The sequence below is a fragment of the Zingiber officinale genome, chromosome 5A (assembly GCF_018446385.1).
Source record: "Zingiber officinale cultivar Zhangliang chromosome 5A, Zo_v1.1, whole genome shotgun sequence".
Classification (NCBI taxonomy): domain Eukaryota; kingdom Viridiplantae; phylum Streptophyta; class Magnoliopsida; order Zingiberales; family Zingiberaceae; genus Zingiber; species Zingiber officinale.
The window spans coordinates 147,876,328-147,882,856 of record NC_055994.1 but is presented as its reverse complement, the minus strand read 5'-3'; the positions used below and the strand labels follow the sequence as shown (position 1 = coordinate 147,882,856).

Genomic DNA, 6,529 nt, shown 5'->3' with positions numbered 1-6,529 from the left:
TGGTTTACTAGTATTAAGTTGAATTTCATCGTCTTCTATAATTCTTGGGTTAATGTCTGCATTTTTATCTATATTTGGCAGATTGTTTTCTTCATCAAATATTACATTAGTTGTTTCTTCAACTTTTAGTGTATTTTGGTTATAAACTCTATAGGCCCTACTGGTTGTAGAGTATCCTAAAAAGATTCCTTGGTTTGATTTGGCTGTAAATTTTCCTAAGTAGTCTTTAGTGTTTAAAATATGAACCTTACATCCAAATACTTTTAAGTAGTTTAAGTTAGAAATTTTATTATAATATATTTCATAAGGGGTTTTATTATAAAGTTTGTTAATTAGAATTCAATTTTGAATATAGTTTGCCATATTTATTGCTTCAGCCCAAAATTGATGATTTAGATTATATTCGTTGAGCATGGTTCTAGCGGCTTCTTGTAAGGTTCTGTTTTTTCGTTCTACTAGTCCGTCGGGGGTTCTAGGGCATGAAAATCAAACTCCATGCTACAAGTGGAGTTTGATACGGATTAGTGTTGGTACATTGGTTAGGTTTCTCGCACGTATAAGAGTTGATGGTAGGAATGGTTGAGTCCAAGTACATTAAGTTCCTTTATTTTGAAATCAAACCCCCTAGAACTTTTTACTAAGCAAGACTTCCTCAATCTTCTTATTTCTAGTTTGCTTTCCTTTGTCTGTGTTCTTTGCTTTTATGCAAGAAACCATTTTCCAAGGTTCTTTAGTTTAGCTAATTCAAGGTATAAGTCTTTAGGTGTTCCCAATCCCTGTGAGATCGATATTTTTATTACTAACGGCGTAGTTGTGCACTTGCGGCTTCGTAACAAAAATATGATGTCTTTGATTTTTTTTTTTTATCGCTTTTAATTGCATGTTGAGCGTTATTTTGATCATAAAATACTCTTCCTTCATTCTAATTGGGGAGGAGAGTATCAAGCATTTCATAGTCATCTTACTTCCTCTGACATCCTCCATCGAGTCTCTTGTCCCCACACTCCTGAACAAAATGGATATATTCGTCGAGAAAAAACATTGTCATGTAGTTGAAAATGTCTTACCTCTTCTTAATTATGCCTCAGTTCCACTTAAATTTTGGGATGATACCGTCCAAACCGCGATCTATCTTATCAATTGTTTACCCACTCCACTACTTCAAAACAAGTGTCCATTGGAAAGACTTTATAATCACCCTCCACATTACTCTTTCTTTCATATTTTTGGTTGTACATGCTATCCTTGGCTACAACCTTACTCTAAACACAAGTTAAACCCTCGCTCTTAATAATGTGTTTTCCTTTATTATAGTAATTTGCATCATGAGTATCGTTGCCTCCATATTTTGACCAGACAAATATATATATTTAGATATATTACTTTTGATGAATCTCTTTTTCCTTTTGCAGTTGTTACCTCAGATCTTCCTTCAGATAATCAAGGAACATTTTTAATATCACCGAGTAATATACTAGAATCCACACAAATTACTTCATCAAGACATATTGAAAGTGCAAGGGATGATATCTTGGGTCATGCTCCATCTCCATAAATTCCTATAGACTCAGCGGGTAGTGGTGATCCACTCTAATTCTAATTCCGATCAGTCTGACCACTTATCTCTGAGTAGCTCTAATGATAATATTCCTTGGTGAATGCTTCCTCTAAGCAATATTTATGTATAATGTCAACCAGTTTCCACTCGTTATCATTTTCCATGTACTCTTACTACTTCTTCAAATTTTGTTGAACTTTCTAATTTTACATAGACAGTCAAAGATTCAAATTAGCATGCTGTGATAACTACAGTCTATTATTTTCTACCGCATGAAACAATTAAGAATGAGAACTTGCATACAAAATTGAAGTCTTCCTCCGGACTAACATATTTCATAGTTGGAAATATTCTATCGTAGTTCTTCACACGACAAGGTCTCTTCTCTACCCTGGGCTGAGGATTTGAAGTTGATAACTCATTGCATAGATTCTATTGCCTCCCAAGCTTGTGTTGATACTTCTAAAATGGAATGGTCATACGCCTACTATAAAAGCAGCTTCTATCTGAAGTTCTTTAGCCACAACAATGGAATGGAGTTAGAAAACAGAACCAAGTGCCAAAGGACTCGTGGGTGGAGGACCTGTTCGAACTCAAAATCCACTTCTTTACGGAGATCGTATTAGCCATTAGTGCTAGAGGCAGAATGTCCTCTTAGGTGATTGGAGCTGCACTATACCCATCGTAGATTATTGAGTCTAGGTAGAGAATCAACGAGAAAGGGAGTTGATGGTATGAGCACTTCATTTATGGAAATAGTGATTTCACTGCCATTAAAAAATGGTTTTATCTCAAGTAAATTCCTTCTGAGGTTACTGAAAGTTGGAAATTTGGTGAGTATTGGCGAAATTGCAAGAAGAAACAAACAAAGCGAATAGGGAAGATGCTTCAGTTCGTGATTTTCTAATCCCTGCTTTTGTGAGGAGTATGATGTATAATATAGACATGATTATCAGTTTAGTAGAAGAATTCATCTGGCTCTAGTGATGGAGCCACCTAGGGTCGGAGCCACCCTTGACTAGGGTGGGTTCAAGCCCCATCCATTTTTAAAAATTATAATAAAAATTTTATTTTAACCCCATTGTCATTTTACTTCTGCTCGTATTCCCCATAGTAATTTAATTTCAGTCCTTATTTCTCCCTATTTTATGAATGTTTGTCAAAAATTTTAATTAAATATAAATTTTTCCTAATTTGTTGCTTCACCTCCCAATGCGTATTGCTCTATTTGTCGAACAAGCAGCCAACGTTGCAACCTTCCTTGTCCTTCTTCACATGCGTTTAGCTACGACTTGATTAGCACAATTGTGATAAATTTTCTCCCTATTATCGCACTATATGTGGAGCATTGCTATATATAGTTGCAGCTGCTGCCCTCACCCTCGTCGATACTTAATTTCCTCCCTGACCATCATGACATCACATTCATTGCTATCTACGTTGATCGTTCTGTCATTGTTGTTCTCCCTGCCACAAGTGACATTGACTCTGCCCTATTGTCACGACTCAGTCGCAACCATCATCATTGGAATACCAATGCCGACTATTAGTCCCAAGAAATTTTAAATCTTGATTAGTCCGTGGAGCCACCATTATCATAAATTATGTTCTTGATCGAGCAACGCATCTTTTAACATATTCTCATGTTGCCGGCTCTTACAACTTATCTAAAGAGACTCCGTGGCAAGTATCATTTGATGCTTTCTTGGGCTTTTAATTGAATATTGTCTGAGTAAATATAGTACAATCCTCGCTTTTACCCGTTAATGCCAGATGAACTTTCTCTTAAACTATCACTTTATAGACAGAAGAGTCATTCGAAAATATTATGAGTAGTTTTTTTGATGTCTATTTTTTAAAATCCATATGCGAATTAATAGATTTAGAAGATCATTTATGATATTCGTCGGAATGAATAGATTTGATAATATTAGTTCATTTTTGATTAATAATTAATTAATTCAAATTGCAGTTATCCCTATGAAAAAAAAAAAAACATTAATACCAAATATTAAAAGACGTGATCTGACTGCATGCATGCATGCATGGACCGCGTTAGACAACCTAAACATGTTCGGTGGCTGATTAACCACCCTATAACAAAATGCACGGTCTGAACCTGGTCCGGTCCAGAATTAGTCCGAGCCACTTGACTCACTGACCGATTAGTGATTGAAGTGGCTTGTCTTGTTTCTGAGAAAGTGAAAAATGGTTTGCCCATTCCTCATCTCCTCTTTTCCTTCTAGGTAAACAGTCTTATTAAAATACATGAAAACGAAATGTTGTGGGGGTATATTTTGGAAATTAAATGAAAAGCACAGAAAGAAAGATAACAATGAATGAGCCTTCTCTTTTTTGGTGATGCAGTCATTTCAGCAACAGCGAGAGACCGTAAAAAGACCAGTCAAATTTACTTAACTTGCCACTGATCACGTGGGTTTATTAAGCAGGGGCGCAGCTTAATAAGCTACTCCATTACTGCGATTTGGAGAGAGAGATAGGGAGAGAGAGGGGTTTATAACAGGATGACAAAGAGAGCTTGATGGCGTCCGCAGGTCTTCTTCTCGGGCTTATCCCCTTAAACCAGGCGAGTTAAGGTCCGTAATGAAGTGAGGGAGATCAGCGATCTGAGCTGAGGTGAGGTGGTGGTGACCGATGGATTTTGACGAGCACGAGGAGACGGAGGAGGAGATGGGCTTGCCGGTGGGGTCTAGCTACGACGCGCCGACTCCCAATTCGCCGCCTGGAGGAGGAGGGGATGGAGGGGGAGGCGACGGCGGCGGGGAAGGAGAAGAGGGGATGGGGAGCGGCCGCAGAAAGGCAGGCGGGGGGGAGGTACAGGGAGTGTTTGAAGAACCACGCGCTGGGGATCGGAGGGCACGCGGTGGACGGGTGCGGCGAGTTCCTGGCGGCCAGCGAGGAGGGCAGCCTCGACGCCCTCCGGTGCGCCGCCTGCAACTGCCACCGCAACTTCCACCGGCGCGAAGCAGGGGGCACCGGCGGCGGCGTAGTCGGATACTACCACCACCAGTTCTCGCCGTTCTACCGAACGGCGGCGCCGGGGTACCTTCACCACCAGCAGCCCCTGGCAGTGGCGGCGCCGCCGCCGCATCCGCAGCGGCACCACCTGGCGCTGATCCCGTCGACGTCGCGCGGGGATCGGGAGGCGGAGCTGGGGATGGAGGATCCGTACTCCGCCGCGGCGATGATGGGAATGGGGCCGTCGTCGGCAGGGAGCCACGGCGGCGGCCGGAAGCGGTTCCGCACCAAGTTCACGCAGGAGCAGAAGGACAAGATGCTTGCTTTCGCGGAGCGCGTGGGCTGGCGCATCCAGAAGGAGGACGAGGCCGCCGTCCAGCAGCTTTGCGACGAGACCTCCATCAAACGGCATGTCCTCAAGGTCTGGATGCACAACAACAAGCACACCCTCGGTAAGAACAAACCTACTTAATTATCTCATTGTAACACTACCATCGCCATTAATTATAACATCCTCCTCCTCCATCATCATCATCATCTTCTTCTTCTTCGATTTGTACTAGTAGCCTTGTAGTTCGTTCTAGTGTTCTTAATTAATTATGAAGACTACTGTAACTGTTGGATTCATCAGTTAGCTCTCCTCTTTTCTTCTCCATGAGCTGCGGCTCTACTTTGGCTACTTAGTAGACGTGTCCTCCATGCAATGCTCATGCTCATTTTCCTCTCCCAACTCCTCTTCTTCTTCTTATTCTCTATATATGGTTATATTCGACTGGAATTAAATGAAGCCAGAGAGCTAGCCAACAGGGTAAATGCGGTTTAATTTTACTAGCTAGCCAGGCATCATCAATGAACACACTCACAATCAATTTCTTCCTGGTATATGCCCTCGTTTGTGTTATTTACTGGACGGCACGTTGTTTCCATTAACCAACCTATGGTTCAGCATTGATTACTGCCATGTAGCAAAGCAGTCAGCAGACCAAACCTTGTCTCATTAATTAATTTCCTCCACCACCACCACTGCCACCGCCAAGCTTCATATCAGGATCGACTTCCCCCTCCCCCTCCCCCCAATATTCCTCTTCTCTTATTCAATAGTTGAGGAGGGTAGGAAGTTGGTTCCTCGTCATTAATTATACGTCTGCTGCAACCCGACTTGGTTCCTCTTCATTAATTATACGTCTTCTGCAACCCGACTAAAGATGTGGGGTGGCATGGAACATGGGAATACAATAGCTAAGTGAATGGTGGTAACCGGTTACGTTCTCTGATCAAGTTCAGATTCAGAGATGAAATCAACATAAATTGACAGAACACAATTCCCCAAGCCATGGACCCGGCTGGTGCCTCTCGCAGCTCCCTCTGCATCATGTGACTCCAGCATATTCATGCACTGCAGTGTTGTCTTCTCGGAGGATTTCATCAATGTATGCAGGATCGTATATTCATCATGTGGACCACCACGTAAAGGGGTGGGTGCAAAGTACTAATGAAGAAGAAGAAGAAGAAGAAGAAGAGTGTGGATGGTGTGATGACTTGGGAAAGTGAAGGGAGAAAGCAAAGGAGTCTGGTGCGTTCCAATTCTACATGTGCAGTGGTGCATGTGGAGGATCGGAATGTGCATGCATTGATGTGTGTGTTGTGTGTATAAAGAGATATATAATGATGGAGAGATATTTGTCTCCTGAGGGAGATCATAAGGTAAAAGATGGAGCTAAGGAGGTAGCTGCATGTGTGTCTCCCGTGAGGAAGGAAGGAGGTTAATGGTAGGTGGTGGAGGCCCAGAGCTCTTGTTCTTCAACAGTGAAGTGTCTTTGGACCTGTTAACTAATGGAAAATTACTTGTTGCTCTCTCTCTATATATAGCACTATATATATCTTCATGTAATAGATGATCATATTCTTATGAAAAAGTGCACTTGTTCTAAACAAAGAAGAGCATATAATCTAAATGCACACTCAATTGCGTACGTATACATATTCGTGCTA

The 6,529-nt window shown here is 41.6% G+C and overlaps 1 pseudogene; it reads left to right on the top strand.

Moving 5' to 3' along the window:
* The first annotated feature begins 3,909 nt into the window (after positions 1-3,909).
* On the top strand, positions 3,910-5,164 carry LOC121982360 (annotated as a pseudogene).
* The last annotated feature ends 1,365 nt before the right edge of the window (positions 5,165-6,529 follow it).